Source organism: Mobula birostris, chromosome 1, assembly GCF_030028105.1.
Source record: "Mobula birostris isolate sMobBir1 chromosome 1, sMobBir1.hap1, whole genome shotgun sequence".
Taxonomy (NCBI): Eukaryota; Metazoa; Chordata; class Chondrichthyes; order Myliobatiformes; family Myliobatidae; genus Mobula; species Mobula birostris.
Genome location: NC_092370.1, coordinates 130,011,173 through 130,027,987, shown reverse-complemented (window position 1 = coordinate 130,027,987; position 16,815 = coordinate 130,011,173). Strand labels below are relative to the sequence as shown.

Genomic DNA, 16,815 nt, shown 5'->3' with positions numbered 1-16,815 from the left:
AATAAGGCAAAAAAGGGATAGAACTGAGACAGGGAAAGAATAAAAATCAATAATTATTGATGCATTCCTCTGGCCTTTGTTAACTGCAGTCCCAAAGATATCACTCAGTAGAAACCATGACCTATTGCCGCATTATGAAGACAGAAGCCCCTTTTCCAAAAACAAACAAAATTAATGAAACCATGAGTCAGACTGGAAACATGCCATTTTTGGGAAGATAGCAGCATCTCATATCAAGATGCAATGTGTTAAAACTTTAATTAGACATCTGGCTTTGCTTGAAGTTACTATTATTTGCATTTAAAATGACAGCAAATGGGGTGGAACTTGCTGCATGAAGCCAGTTAGTTCTGCACAAACTGCCTTGTCAGGAAACTTGGAACTGATTTAAAGGTTTATAAATTGTTGAAGTGTTTTCAGTAATTAAATTGAATAATTTCTAAAATTATAAATCAATTAAACCTTTAGCAAAGCCTGGGCTGAAACGCTTGTCGATATGAGCTGTTGTGTGGGTGGGTAGGATTCATCGCACACCGTTCACACACCTTTGTGCACAACCATGCTAATACAGATGACAACACTATTTTGGATTGGGATGGCATCAGGCACTAAAATGGCATTTGTGGACCCAGCAACATTAAAGCTGATGGTTGATTTGTACATCCGTGATGAGTATAGAGGACTCATTGCCAGCAAAAAGCTCTGACTGGAGTGCGGATGAGATGGCAGCTCACCTCTTTGCAGACTGTGGGCTTGCAAGAATGGTGGGGAGAAAGATACAAGACCCTATGTCACAGTTCACCCTGAGCAGCTGCGTGAGAGGACTCCATTCCCAGGTACACACGTGGAAACTAACATCAAGTGCTGCTGGCAGATCATCAACTCAGTGAAAGACTCCCTCTGACTGCCCAGATCTTGGTCTGCCAGCACAGACGTGTCTATAGAGGAATGCTGCTGAGTGGCAGGAATATGTGCTGAGGGATGTAGACATCGCAAGGACACGGTGGGGAAGGACCACTGTACAGGGTTCTTCTGCTACTGGAGAGGGAGGGACCGGGTTGGGTGATGAAGCCCCTCAATTATCGTAGCTGCACACCACTCCAGGAGGCTGCACAAATGGTAACAATGCTATTAGTGTGTAGGGATGTTAAAAGAACAGTACTGAAAGTATTGACTATGAATGGAAAGGTATGGCATGATTTATTCTTGGAAGTAAGCTGCACTCATAATAGAAAAAGTTATTTTGATAGAAATAAATACAAGGTTAGATCTAAATTCAGCTGAAATGGGCAAAAAGGGATGCAGACCAATTTCCAAGGGTGGTATTTTCTAGTAACCAGGGAAACTACAGGAACTGAGTTATGTTATAAACTACATAAAAATGGAGTCATTAATAATCCTGTGAACAAGGTAACTTGAGGCTGAGTTAATCAAGCAGCAAGACTGTGAAGCAAATCCTGGACAATGAAGTAGCAGATGCACCAACTCTAGTAAGCGTTAAGTGTCAAAATGCAAATTAACTAAACTTCCATGTTTTTGAATAGGAATTAAAAATGACTCAAGTTTAATTTCCATTAACTTAAAATAGGTGATTATATTTTAGATGTATTAGGTGGGCACCACAGTACTGTAACAGTTAGTGCGAGGGTGCTTTGCTGTTCAATTCCAACACTGCTTGTACATTGGGAGTTTGTACACTCTCTCTGTGAATTGTGTAGGTTACCTCCAGGTGCTTTGGGTTTCTCCCACAGTCCGAAGACATACTAGGTTAATTGGTCATTGTAAACTGTCCTGTGATTAGGCTAGTGTTACATAGGCAGCTTGCTGGGTGGTGTAGCTCATTGGACCCAAAGGGCTGGTTTTGTGCTGCATTTCTAAATAAAGTATCCTAAAGTGAGATCATGCAATTAGAACAAGTCCTAAATACTAGCCTCTACAAGAATTTAACTGCGACATCAAACCTATACATCTGCTGTGTGACAAAACATCTGATCACCAATACAGATTACTCTGGAGTGTTAGGAAACTGCGCCTTGTCTTTCAGTTCAATTATGCAGTGACCCACATGAAAAGTGCAAATGTGGGACAGAAGTGGGTTGCCTGCAACTTCTTCTGGAGAAAAGTGCTTTTTGTTTGTATCTGCATTCCATTCCTTGGGGTTTTCCACCCATTCATTATATGTGGGCAGAAAACTGCCTGTCAAATAGAAGCAGAAAATTTTAACCTCATTAACCAATTCACACTTGAACAAAAGGCATCTAGATGAAGTTCTGAAAAGTGAAGTACAACTCAGAAGCAATACCCTTAAGAGTAAGAAGAGGCTCACATCCAAAGACATGCTGGAGTAATTGTTATAGAAATTAAGCTAAATTTAATGGAACTATTACCATTGCAAGTCTGTGTTCTTGATAAAATCTTCTACAGAAAACTGTACAGTAGCAGACTAAACACTGGTCCCTCAATGTTGTTTAGGTCATATCTACAAAGTACAAGAAAACAGTATTGATCAAGGAGCCCACCATCCAAGCCATGCTCTCCTTTCGTAGCTTCCGTAGGGAAGAAGTTTCCTGTACCCTAGGTATCACACCGCCAGGTTCAATAACAGTTATTACTCTTCCACTATCAGGCTCCTGAACCAAGATTTTTTTAATGTCATTTCCAGTACACAAGTGTGAAGGTGAACAATATAATTGTTACTCAGAATCCAATGCAGCACAAAAAACAAAATAAAATAAAGAACACTAATAAAAACAATGTAAACACATAAGATGCTTATAAACATAGATTGATTGTATGTCCGTAAAGTGATGCTAAGCACAGGGGAGTCTGTACATAAGGTGACTTGACAGGAATTTATAAAGTATTGGTGGTGCTGGTAGGGGTTGTGAATGGGTGGGTTAGTGGGTGGAGGTGTTGATCAGTCGTGCTGCTTGGAGAAAGTAACTGATTTTGAGTCTGGTGGACCTGACGTGGATTCTACATGCCTCCTCCCTAATGGGAGTGGGACAAACATTCCACGAGTGGGATGAGTGTTCGTAGGATCCTTTGTGAGGTTACTGACCTTTTTTTTGTATATGTGCCATAGATAACAGGAAGGCTGGTGCCAGTGCTGCACTGGGCAGTTTTGACTATCCCATTGTGGAGCCCTCCTGTCCACTGCAATGCAGTTTCCATACCATGCAGTGAAGCAGCATGTTAGGATGCTCTCTACTGCGCATCTGTAGAATGATATGAGTGTATGGGTACATAGTCCAGCTCGCAGCCTGCTGAGAAGGTAGAGGTGTTGATGAGCTTTCTTGATTGTGTCAGATGTTTTCTGGAACCTTGAGAGGTTGTATGAGAGGTGCACTTCCAGGAGTTTAAAACTGCTTGCAGTTTCCACTGCTCTGTCACAAATGTAAAGAGGGCTGCAAGTTCTCCTGACGTTGCCTGGCACCAAGACACAAGCTCTTTCACCTCGTCTCCGTAGCCAGCATAGATAACTTCACTCATCTCTACTGAAATGATTCTACAACCCATGGACTCACTTTCAAGGACTCTAGAACTCATTCTCAGTATTATTTGTTTACATTTACACAGTTTGTCTTCATTTGGACAGCTATGTGTGGAACCAAAAGAGACGGGGGAGATTCTGAACAATTTCTTTTCTTCTGTATTCACTAAGGAGAAGGATATTGAATCGTGCAAGATAAGGGAAACAGGTAGGGAAGTTATGAAAACTATGATGATTAAAGATGAGGAAGTACTGGAGCTTTTAAGGAATATAAAAGTGGATAAGTCTCCGGGTCCTGACAGGATATTCCCTAGGACCTTGAGAGAAGATAGTATAGAAATAGCAGGGGCTCTGACAGAAATATTTCCAATGTCATTAGAAACAGGGATGGTGCCGGAAGATTGGCGTATTGCTCATGTTGTTCCATTGTTTAAAAAAGGTTCTAAGAGTAAATCTAGCAATTATCAGTCTGTGAGTTTGACGTCAGTGGTGGGTAAGTTGATGGAAAGTATTCTTAGAGATGGTATATAGAATTATCTAGATAGACAGGGTCTGATTAGGAACAGTCAACATGCACTTGTGCGTGGAAAGTCATGTTTGACAAATCTTATTGAATTTTTTTGAAGAGGTTACTAGGAAAATTGACGAGGGTAAAGCGGTGGATGTTGTCTATATGGACTTCAATAAGGCCTCTGACAAGGTCCCACACAGAAGGTTGGTTAGGAAAGTTCAATTGTTAGGTATTAATATTGAACTAATAAAATAGATCCAGCAGTGGCTGGATGGGAGATGCTGGAGAGTGGTGGTGGATAACTGTTTGTCAGATTGGAGGCTGGTGACTAGTGGTGTGCCTCAGGGATCTGTACTGGGTCCAATGTTATTTGTCATATACATTAATAATCTGGATGAAGGGGTGGTAAATTGGATAAGTATGCAGATGATACTAAGATAGGTAGAGTTGTTGATAATGAAGTAGGTTTTCAAAGCTTGCAGAGAGATTTAGGCCAGTTAGAAGAGTGGGCTGAAAGATGGCAGATGGAGTTTAATGCTAATAAGTGTGAGGTGCTACATTTTGGTAGGACTAATCAAAATAGGACATACATGATAAATGGTAGGGCATTGAAGAATGTAGTAGAACAGAGGGATCTAGGAATAATGGTGCATAGTTCCCTGAAGGTGGAATCTCATGTGGATAGGGTGGTGAAGAAAGATTTTGGTATGCTGGCCTATATAAATCAGAGCATTGAGTATAGGAGTTGGGATGCAATGTTGAAATTGTACAAGGCATTGATAAGGCCAAATTTGGAGTATTGTGTAGTTTTGGTCACCGAATTATAGGAAAGATATCAACAAAATAGAGAGAGTACAGAGAAGATTTAATAGAATGTTACCTGGGTTTCATCACCTAAGTTACAGAGAAAGGTTGAACAAGTTGGGTCTTTATTCTTTGGAATGTAGAAGGTTGAGGGGGGACTTGATAGAGGTATTTAAAATTATGAGGGGGATAGATAGAGTTGATGTGGATAGGCTTTTTCCATGGGGGGGGGAGAGAAGATTCAAACAAGAGGACATGAGTTGAGAGTTAAAGGGCAAAAGTTTAGGTGTAACATGAGGGGGAACTTCTTTTCTCAGAGTGGTAGCTGCGTGGAACGAGCTTCCAGCAGAAGTGGTTGAGGCAGGTTTGATGTTGTCGTTTAAAGTTAAATTGGACAGCTATATGGACAGGAAAGGAATGGAGGGTTATGGGCTGAGTGCAGGTTGGTGGGACTAGGTGAGAGGAAGAATTCGACACGGACTAGAAGGGCTGAGATGGCCTGTTTCCGTGCTGTAATTGTTATATGGTTATATTTGCACATTGGTTGTTTGTCAATTTTTGTGTAGGTTTTCATAAATTCTATTGCATTTCTGTTCTGTGTATGCCTGCAAGAAAAGTGAATCTCAGGGTAATAAATAGTGATGTATATACTTTGATAATAAATTTACTTTGAACGTTTAGGTCATGGACTGTTTCATTTACACAGCTGTTGCAAATATTGCTGATTGCACAAACACTCACTCTGACCTTGAAGGAAACAGGTCCCTGAGAGGATTAACCTCTGATCAGTATTTTCTTTGGCAAGGTACAACTCCAACCAATGGAACGGTTTCCTATTGATGCTCATTGGCTCCAGATTTATGAAGTAAATGGCTGTAAAGTAACTTCTAGACATTGAAACAGCAGATGCACCAACAACAGTAAAGACTGAGTGTCAAAATGCAGATGATCCAATCTTCAATGCTTTTCCAGTTCAAGTTCTGGTTTCGTTGTCATTCCACCACGCACATGTACAGAGCTAAATGAAACATCATTCCTCTGGGGCCAGGGTGCAAAACACAGTACAGTCACACACAGCACATGTAGTTACCATAACACATACAGTCACAAAATCATATCAGGACATATCCTTGTGTGGCATGACCTTAAGTTTGGTGGTGGATGGGATGTTGTCCCGGAGCTATATTTCTGCAAGAATAAGCACACCGCAGTCATTCATCTTGCACTGGATCAGTCCCGTATGAAGGCAATCCAGCTCGTCTTCCATGGAGCAAGCACTAGAGAGCAACCCAGAAGGGAGAGCTGGCCTGCAAGGACAGCCTTCAAACCAGCATGGATTGCAGCTGGCCTGTCACACCTTTGATTAGGAATTTTCATTAATATTTTAAACTCTTTTGATTAGGGATTTAGAATGGCTCTTCAGGTTTAATTTCCTATTAAGTTTAAAATATGTTATACATTATCCTGTTGTAGGGTCTCGGCCTGAAACATCAACTATTTCTCTGCATGGATGCTGCCTGACATGCTGAGATCCCCCAGCATTTTGTGTGTGTTGCTCTGGATTTCTAGCAGAATCTCGTGTTGAATAATTATTCTAATGTGAGGTCATGCAATTAGACCAAGTCCTAAACACTGACCTTGGCAAGACTACAACTGTGCAATCAAACCAATTACACTTCTGTGTATCAGAATGCTGATAACCAACTGGTATTGCAGTACATGTATTAGTGGTAACATATGTTACCATTAATCAACCTTTTCTTTGGCAAAGTATAACTTCAACCAATGAAACGTTTTCCTATTGACGCTCATTAGCTCCAGATTTACCAAGTTCTTTGTAACTGGGCTCTATCAAGTGTCTCTGATTTATTTTGTTCTCCAAGCTATTTCTTGATACTATAGTGGTACAAATCAAACTGGCCGAACACTGCCTTCAGCAATGATGGGAATCTCAAGAAAAAACCAAGATGGATCATCTACTTTGCATTAATAACTTAACATTGTAAAGATTAAAGATAAAGATTAGCTTTACTTGTCACACGTACATCAAAACATAGTGAAATGTTTCAATTGTGTCAAATCAAATCTGTGAGGAATTTGCTGGGCAGCCCGCAAGTGTTGCCACGCTTCCGATGCCGACACGCGTCCACAACTTACCCGTACAACTTTAGGATGTGGGAGGAAACCTACGCAGCCACAGGGAGAATGTACAAACTCCTTAGAGACAACAGCTAGAATTGAACCAAGACCTTAGTGCTGGGAGCTGTAAAGCATTGTATTAACTGGGTCACCACTGTGCCACCTGTAGAAGCTCAGGCCCATCTTGCACTCAAATGTTGAGCCCAGTTGTCGAAGACAGGAAGCTCCAATGACATCCTATTAGCGATTCAATCCTCTACCATCTTTAATGATAGAGGCATGTAGAGGGCCATCAAGGTAGGGACTGGTAAAATACACTCAGTGGCCACTTTAATAAGTACCTCCTGTAACAAAGTGGCTACTGAGTGCATGTTCATGGCCTTCTGCTACTGTAGCCCATTCACTTCAGAAGCTCTTCTGCACACCACTATTGTAATGTGTGGTTATAAAGCTACTGTCAGCTTGAACCAGTCTGGCCATTTGATTCTAACCTCTCTGATTAACAAGGCGTTTTTCGCCTACTGAACTGCTGTTCACTGGATATTTTTTCCCCACATAATTCTCTGTAAACTCTAGAGACTTGTGTGAAAATCCCAGGAGACCAGCAGTTCCTGAGAAATTCAAATCACCCTGTCTGACACTAACAATCATTCCACAGTCAGTCACTTAGATCACATATCATCTCATTTTGATGTTTGGTCTGAACAGCTGAACTTCTTGATCATATCTGCCTGCACAAATGCATTGAGTTGCTGTCACATGTTTGGATGATTAGATATTTACATTAATCAATTGTACAGGTGTTTCTAATAAAACTGCCACAGCACCTCAAGTTCCTCTGAAATGTGAGGGTAGTCAGTAACACCAAGCAGTGGGAACATACTAACTGTGTCATTCCCTTATCACTGCTGCTGTTACAGGCTTTCAAGCCGAGTTACAGTCCCAATCTGCATACCAAAACTGATGAAAAACTATTCAGCCTTGCTCATCAGGTTCTCACTGCACCTTTAAGCAATACCTTCAGCAGGTATATACTTATGCCTGTAACAAATACAGAATGATCCCGGATACTGCCATAACATCAAACAGATGTGCTTCTGGAGGATAGTAGGCTCCACAATCACCAGTAACTTGCATTTGCTGCTGAAGTCATCATGCATCTTGCAAAAATGCAACAATTACACTCAAGCAGATTAAACCAACAGCAACACGTAGCCCATGAAGAGCCAGAATCCTCTGCAGTGGCAAGAGCTCAACAGGAGAAGAGGCTTAAATCTAGTCTGGCATCTCCTTGTAGGAGAAGGTCACTGACAGAGACCTTGCAGCAGCCTAGGTCAATCAACATACCTGCAAGTTTGCAGCCATGTTCATCTGTGATGAAAGTGTGTTCCCACATTCATTCTGTACAATAAATTGGCCACCAGATTACAAGGTACTCAATGCCCAACCTTTTACTACTAGGCCGAAGGCAAGACAGAAAACAGATACTCATGGATAGCAAGATGACCACTGTTAAAGACATCAGAAGACACTCGGAGAAGGTGAAAAATCAGCTGGCTGATAAGCCACCCAGATAAAGAGGTCGCAAGTTTACACGGTCTTCATGTGTTCAGTATGGGGTAGAGACTGCCAATCCAGAATGTGGCTCCTCAGTAAGGCAGAGATAAAAAAAAATACACAATTCTGGTGATACTTAACCACTGATTGTGGGAATATCTTCTTCACATTTATTCAAAACAATTTATATAAATTTCAAACATAAAATTTTGCATCACATACAGAATCCCGGAGGAAAACAGCAAATCAGGCATCTGCTATGGAGAGGAAGACCATTCATCCAGATTGGAAAGGAAGGGGATACAAGGCATGATAAGACAGAGAGGTGGAAAGAACGACTACAAGCCAACAAGTATTAGGTGAGACCAGGCGAGACAGAAGGTGCGTGGGTGGGCGAGGAAAGGGGAATGATGCAAGAAGCTGGGGGGTGATAGGTAGAAGAGGTAAAGAGCTCATGTGGCCTCCTGGGATGATACAAACTTCAAGAGTTTGATGGGATTCTACCCTGAAATTAGTCCCTCAAAGTCTAGGAACAGAAGGACCAAGACTGCAGTCCTGCCCTTCAGAACATTCCCTAAGCATATACCCCTGCATTTGGAATGTGCCAGGCAGCAGGATTCCTTCACTGCATTGATGAATTTCAGTAGCAATTAACGTCTGTGTCGTTGTGTCCCTGGGTGAAGATCAGAGCGTCTTCTGCTATGTAACTTCTTGAGATAAATCACAAGGCACCTTGCACGCTTCTCCAGCTCCCTTTTCCCAAATAGTCTGCAAAGAGGTGGGTGAACATTTTATCCTTCTAGAAGGCAGTATGCAATGGGAGTGAGATTTTGACTGTGCAGGAAGGATCTAGCAGTAAGGGCCCCTCTCCCCACCATTACTCAAGGTCTTGTGCTTGATGGCAAGTTCAGGCAATGAGACGTTCTCCCAGATCATTTGGATGATCTTTTCAGGGAACCACCCCACACTATCTATTGTGTCTTTGTCCTACAGTGACTGCAGGGCATTCTCCACTCACCACTGCATGATAGAACCAGTGGCCCAAGATGTTTTACTGAAAGAACTTTCTCTATGAGGATATGTAGTGCAGCAACATCCAACTGACTGGGATATGGTGCAGCAAAGGGGGCAGAGACAGTGGCAGTTGGTGGCTGTGTACTTAGGTTCCAGGCCTGATGCACCTACAACACAAAGGTAACCACCAGGGCAACGGCTACACTGGGATGTCTTTGCTCCTGTTATCCAACAGTTTCATGGAAGTACTTCAGCAGATGTACAATGCAAGGCCGAGGCATTTCAAAGTCAAAGCAAATTTATTATCAAAGCACATACATGTCACCATATACTACCCTGACATTTGTTGTCTTACAGGCATTTACAGGAAAATAAAGAAATACAACAGAATTTATGAAAACTATACGTAAGAGTAACAACCAGGGTGCATACATTAAGCCAAGCTCGCAACTGTAGGGACAGAATCCTAGACAATTTCAAAGAAAATCAAACATTTTACTTCTAGTATACTAGCCAATATATCCCTCACTCAATGTACTAAAGCAGTTCATAATTACATTACTGAACATGGGCATTGTATGCAAAAGTGGTTGACATTTTTTACATTACAATGGTGGTGAATGAAAGAGCAGACTCGATGAGTCAAATGGCCTAGTTCTGCTCCTATATCCTTATGGTCTGATGATGTAATTCAAAAGACAATTTGTTGGCTGCAAAATAATTTGGGGATTTCTTGAAATGGAAATTAATGCAAATTTATTTTATTTATTTATTGAGATACAATGCGGAATAGGCCCTTCTGGCCTTTCAAGCCACACCACCCAGCAATCCCTGGATTTAACCTTAGCCTAATTCCAGGACAATTTACAACGTATAATTAACGTACTAAACTGTACGCCTTTGCACAGTGGGAGGAAACCAGAGCACCCGGAGGAAACCCATGCCATCACAGGATGAACGTACAAACTCATTACAAGCAGCGGCAGGAATTGAACCCGGGTTGCCTGTACTGTAAAGCATTGTGCCAACCACTACGTTACCATGTCTAAAAATGTAAGTGTCTCATCATGATTGAATTTGGAAAAATATTAGTTGTGCAAATATATGAACAAAGCTGATTAAGGGTAATGAATTAGGTTGATACATTTCTTATGCTTCTGGTAAACAAAAACTATTCCATTACCTGTTGGAAGCAGAGTGTAAAATTACTGGTGTCAAGTTATTTGCATGCCCAAGAAAGTGTGTGACTGATAGAAGCTACACAAGACTGATGGGAACTCTTCTTCACCAGTTTCACTTCTCAGGTTAGGTGTTGAAGTGCACTGATATGCAGTGCAGAAGTCTGAACTAGAGAATGTTACAGAGCTCTGGATAGCAGCAGTAACATTACTAAAACAGTAACATTACTGAAACAGACCCATTTGTGCCTTACTTTTATAGGCAAAGCAAACTACTTTCTGACTATTCAAAAAGAAAAATGCATGTGGAAGTTTATTCCAATACTGTCACAGAGGTACAAGCATTCACTTCCATCAGACAAAAGGCATCTGTAAATTTAAACTAGTTAGTTGAGAAAACAAAGATCCTCAGCGATGGTCTCTCTGATGCAGAAATGGATGGGTAGAGCCACTTTATGCATTTTGCCATACATACGATCACTTTAATGAAATATCTCCAGAGAACTGAACCACTGAAGGAGACAATTCTATTTTGTAAAATTGAGAACTGTAATCAGCCATCTTAAGTTCACACTTTTCCCAACTTCTAACAAAATATTAATTACAAATTAGATTCTATATAGGGATCAACCTTGAAATTTGTAGATCCTCAGGGCAGATTATATAATGCTGCATTTCTGCAACACATTCCAAAACAACACTCTGCAAATCTATAAGGAGTGCTGTCACAAGAAGTCCATCACATCATGCTCTCTTCTCACTATTACCATCAGGAAGGAGGCCCAGGAGCCTTACATCCCACACCACCCAGAACAGGAACAGTTATTAACCTTTGAACATCTGGCTATTGAACCAGTATGGATAACTTCACTCAACTCGACTATGATTCCATGACCTATGGACTCTACAACTCAGCCTCTCAGTAGTATTTATTTTCGTATTTGCACAGTTTGTCTTCTTTGTACGTTGGTAATTTCAGTCTTGGTGTGTAGTTTGTCATTGGTTCTATTGTATTTCTCTGTTCTACTGTGAATGCCTGCAAGAAAATTTATCTCAGGGTAGCATATGGTGATATATGGGTTCTTTGAACTTCAAAAAAATACAGATACATCTCAAAGACCTTTAAAGGTTGTCTTTTAAATGCATTTAGATCGATGGAATATTAAAGCCTCATTTTTCAGCCAATACCCGTACTTGCCCCCAACGTTGTAACAGGGCAATTTTTAGTGTAATCCTTTATACAAACCATTCTTTGGGAATTTCAGTGTGAGGCAAGAGCTTTGTAACCACGTGCTGGCTAGAACCGATGAGATTACTTCACTACCTGAAGGATGTCGGCGAAGCAGATGGGGTATTTATTGCTACCATCATACCAGGGCATCGGTTTACACACACCAAATCAGATACATTTAAAGTCCAAGACGTTTATCACTGCACCCGATGCGCATAAGATCTGAAACACGCTGATATTTCCTTTTATACCATACAGAACCGCAAATCAAGTTGCTCTGACGGTTACGTTCTTACAAACTGAAATGAAAACCAAGTCCGAGGGACAATTGCCGGGAAAGTTCAATCTATCAGAAAAGTAATTACCGGGGGTGCGTCATTTACAAAATAACAGTCACAGTGGAAGCTCGTCACAGAAAGGGCAGCACAGTCCGAAATTCCCCCTATTTGTGCGGCAAAAGTATAAATACTCAAGTTAAATCCGCCCCATCACAGGCGGGAACAACACGGAAAAACACTGGTGTAACTCAGCAGGTCATGGAGGGAAGTGACCAGCCGAGGCATTGGGCTGAGTGCCAACGAGCCAAACCTGGTGAAAATCCCACAGTGTGGAGTCACACTTTGCACCTTCCTCGCACCCCCTTTCAAAGTCAGCGTGAATTTATCAAACTTTACCATATACTACCTTGAGAGTCGCTTTCTTGCAGACACTTACATGAAAATAAACAATAGAACTTATTAAAAACTCTGCAAAGATTGACAACCAACCAATGTGCAAATAATACAGTAACACTGAGAACATGAGCTGTCGAGTTCTTGAAAGTGAGTCCATACGTCGTGGAATCAATTCAGAGTTGAGGTGAATGACGTTATCAAAATTAGATCAGATACAAAGGCCATTTTCTCACTTTATCATTAAAGTATGGAGTCACAGATCACCACAGACACTTCGGCCCATCTAGTCCGTGCTTAATCCCATCGAACAGCATGCACCATTAGCCCTCCACACCCCTTCCATTCATGCTTCTTAATGAAATTAAACACACATAAAGGACTCGCTCTTCAGTCTTACTCACCAAACAAGGCAGCTCCAGCGAGCTCACGAACACGACTGTGCGGCGAGCGCAGAACAACTCCCCCGTCCGGCGGGGAGGAAAAGCAGATGTCCCCGGCTGCCGGCCGGAGACAATGACAGGCCACGCCCCCTTCCCCCTGCACGTGACCACCCGCGACGCCTTCCCGTAAAAGGCGAGCTCGCGGATCCCGCTTCGTTCACACGCACCAATCGCCTCCTTCTCCGGTTACGTCATGGTAGTTCGGCCCGGAGGACCGGGAGGACCTCCCGCCCGCTACTGTCAGACGTCGCTTTGGGCGGTGGGATGAGATGGGAAAAAAAAGGAGGAAAATATGTAATGTAGGTGTGGTAATAGGAGCTGATACAATTAAGTTTGATTCCTGAGGAGTTTGGATTTGTAACTTTTCGAGGAGTCGTTATTTTATTATGCAATCGAAGTGGCAAAACATGATACGGTCTTATCACTTGTATCGGCTCCCATATAAGTACAAAACCTGACTTTTACAACACGCAAAGTCCAAATCCGCCTCTCTGTTAGCTCTTGTGAAACGCGCTTTTAACATCGACATGGAGGGATGAGTCAGTGTTCCCGACCTGTGCCTTTTATGCGGGCGGGGTGGGTGGGGGGCGAGTACAACGTTTTGAATTCCTATCAATTTATTTTAATCATTGCTGTAGTAGCAAGTATAACGTGCAGTAAACGTTGAATAGGCTCAGGTGCATATATTGCATACATTAATGTCTGCTTAAAATTCTCATTTAAAAAATAAATTCAATGTTTTTCTAGATTTTTGGAGGTTATACTATCACAGCATACTTAGATTTATCCCAAATAAATATATTAGGATATTAAAAGTTATTCTATCTCAAAAGCCTTTGCTTCCACTTCTAAAAACATTTACACAGTATTTTTTTTAACTCTTATCCCTCACTTGCTTCTAATGAAAGAGTTTAAAGGGAGTGTGAAACTGACCTCCCGTAAGTTTAAAAGGAGCACGAGGAATAGAAGGTTGTGTGTTTTTCCGTTTGCATTTCCATTTCCGTCCATGTTTGTCAAATGGGCCACATATGGGTTGACATCGTTGCAGTGATGGTCATGGATTATGTCTTTCCCAAGGTGGTCTGATCAAGGGCATGCCTAAAAGCATGGACATAATGGACAAGAAGTTCAGTTGTTGTTCAGACCAAATGCCAGAATAGAGAAGAAATTTGATTTCAATGACTTTGATTGTTGAGTGATTGTTGGTGCCAGATGGGGTGGTCTGAGTATCTCAGAAACTGCTGATCTCCTGGGATTTTCATGCACAACGGTCTCTAGAGCCTTGAATATAGTGCAGTCCATCGCAGGCAAAGACCACCCCATCATTGAACATCTCTACAAGGAGCACTGCTACAAGAAAGTAGCATCCAGTATCAAGAGAAGGAGGTTCAGAAGACTTAGGTGACACACCACCTGGTTCCGGAACAGTTATTACCCTTCAGCCATCAGGCTCCTGAACCAGCATGAATAACTTCACTCAACTCAACACTGAACTGATTTCACAACCTATGGACTCACTTTCAATGATTCTACAATTCATTTTAGACCATAAGACACAGGAGCAGAATTAGGCCATTTGGCCCATCAAGTCTGCTCTGCCATTCAATCATAGCTGATCCTTTTTTTTTCCTCCTCCTCAGCCCCATTTTCCAGCCTTCTCCCTGTCCAATCAAGAACCTATCAATCTCTGTCTTAAATACACCCAATAACCTGGCCTCCACAGCTACACGTGGCAACAAATTCACCACCCTCTGGCTTTTTAAGAGCTATTTATTTATTTATTTATTTATTTATTTAAGTATATATTTTTGTGTTTCCACAGTTTGTTTCCTTTTGCACATAGGTTGTCAGTCTTTGTGTATAATTTTTCATTAGTTCTATTCTATTTCTTTCTTCTACTGTGAACACCTGCAAGAAAATCAGTCTCAGGGTACCATATGGTGACAATAAATTTGCTTTGAACTTTTGAACTTTGAACTAGAGTCCTGCCATTATTGGACATTAAATTCCTGGGTCAAACACGTTATGGGTGTATTACTTAAGAGGAAGCACAAATGGCTTTGATACATTGAAGTTCTGACTGAAGGGTCTCTAGTGGAAAGAGTGAGCAGCTTCAAGTTCCTGGTTGTCAACATTTTGGAGCATCTATCCTGGGCCCGGCACATAAGTGCAACCATGAAGGAGGTGTATAAGCACGCAAGTTCTCTGGAGTCATTTTGGTAGCAGTTTATATTCCACCTCAGGCCAATGTCAAGCAGGCTTTAGATGATCTGAGCAATGGGATCAACATGCACGAAACAGGGCACCCTAACACCTTCACCATCGTTCTGGGAGATTTTGACCAGGCCAGTCTGAAAAAATCACTATCAACAGATCATTTGCAATACCAGAGGAAACATCACGCTGGACCATTGCTACACCACCATCAAAATGCCTACCGTGCTATTCCACGCCCTCACTTCGGTAAGTCTGATCACCTAGTTGTACTTCTACTCCCTGAGTACAGGCAGAGACTAAAGACTGCAGCACCAGCTGTGAGGACCAAGAAGGTATGGACAAGGGAGCACAGGAACACCTACAGGACTGCTTTGAATCAGTGGACTGGACTGTATTCAGAGATTTATCTTCGAACCTGGATGAGTATGCCGCAGTTGTTACTGACTTTATTAAAACCTGTGTGGATGAGAGTGTGCCCACAAAAACTTACTGTACATTCCCAAACCAAAAGCCATAGATGAACCAGGAGGTACATAGTCTGGTGAAAGCTAGATCTGTAGCATTCAAGTCTGGCAACCCAGGGCTGTAGCAGAAAACGAAGTATGATTTGCAGAGGGCTAATTCAAGGGCGAAGAGACAATTTCAAATGAGGTTGGAGGCGACATCAGATGCATGGCAACTCTGATGGTCATTACTTCCTACAAAGCGAAACCCAATAGTATGAATCAAACCTAGCAATTATTGGCCTGTGAGTTTGCGGTCAGTGGTGGGTAAATTGATGGAAAGTATTCCTTAGAGATGGCACATATAATTATCTGGATAGACGGGGTCTGTTAAGGAACAGTCAACATGGATTTGTGCGTGGAAGGTCATGTTTGACAAATCTTATTGAATTTTTTGATGAGGTTACGAAGAAAGTTGATGAGGGTAAAGCAGTGGATGTTGTCTATATGGACATCGGTAAGGCCTTTGACAAGATTCCACACGGAAGGTTAGTTAGGAAGGTTCAATCGTTAGGTATTAATATCAAAGTAGTGAAATGGATTCAGCAGTGGCTGGATGGGAGATGCCAGAGAGTAGTGGTGGATAACTGTGTGTCAGATTGGAGGACGGTGTCTAACGGTGTGCCTCAGGGATCTGTACTGGGTCCAATGTTGTTTGTCATATATATTAATGATCTGAATGATGGGGTGGTAAATTGGATTAGTAAGTATGCAGATGATACTAAGATAGGTAGAGTTGTGGATAATGAAGTAGGTTTTCAAAGCTTGCAGAGAGATTTAGACCACTTAGAAGAGTGGGCTGAAAGATGGCAGATGGAGTTTAATGCTGATAAATGTGATGTGCTACATTTTGGTAGGACTAATCAAAATAGGACATACATGGTAAATGGTAGGGCATTGAAGAATGCAGTAGAACAGAGGGATCTAGGAATAATGGTGCATAGTTCCCTGAAGGTGGAATCTCAAGTGGATAGGGTGGTGAAGAAAGCTTTTGGTGTGCTGGCCTTTATTAATCAGGGCAATGAGTATAGGAGTTGGGATGTAATGTTGAAAT

General features: G+C 41.7%; 1 protein-coding gene across 2 annotated transcripts in view; it reads right to left on the bottom strand.

Annotated features, from left to right (window-relative positions):
• LOC140199705 (zinc finger protein 706-like) overlaps positions 1-13,119 on the bottom strand; it is a 30,133-nt gene extending 17,014 nt beyond the window's left edge. The window contains exon 1 of one of the 2 annotated variants that reach the window (XM_072262199.1): positions 13,003-13,119. The gene's annotated coding sequence lies outside the window, so the exon portion shown is untranslated. Of the gene's footprint in view, positions 1-2,387; positions 2,465-13,002 lie in introns of those variants that run through there. The other variant, XM_072262206.1, reaches the window with a different exon arrangement.
• Positions 13,120-16,815: the final 3,696 nt, after the last annotated feature.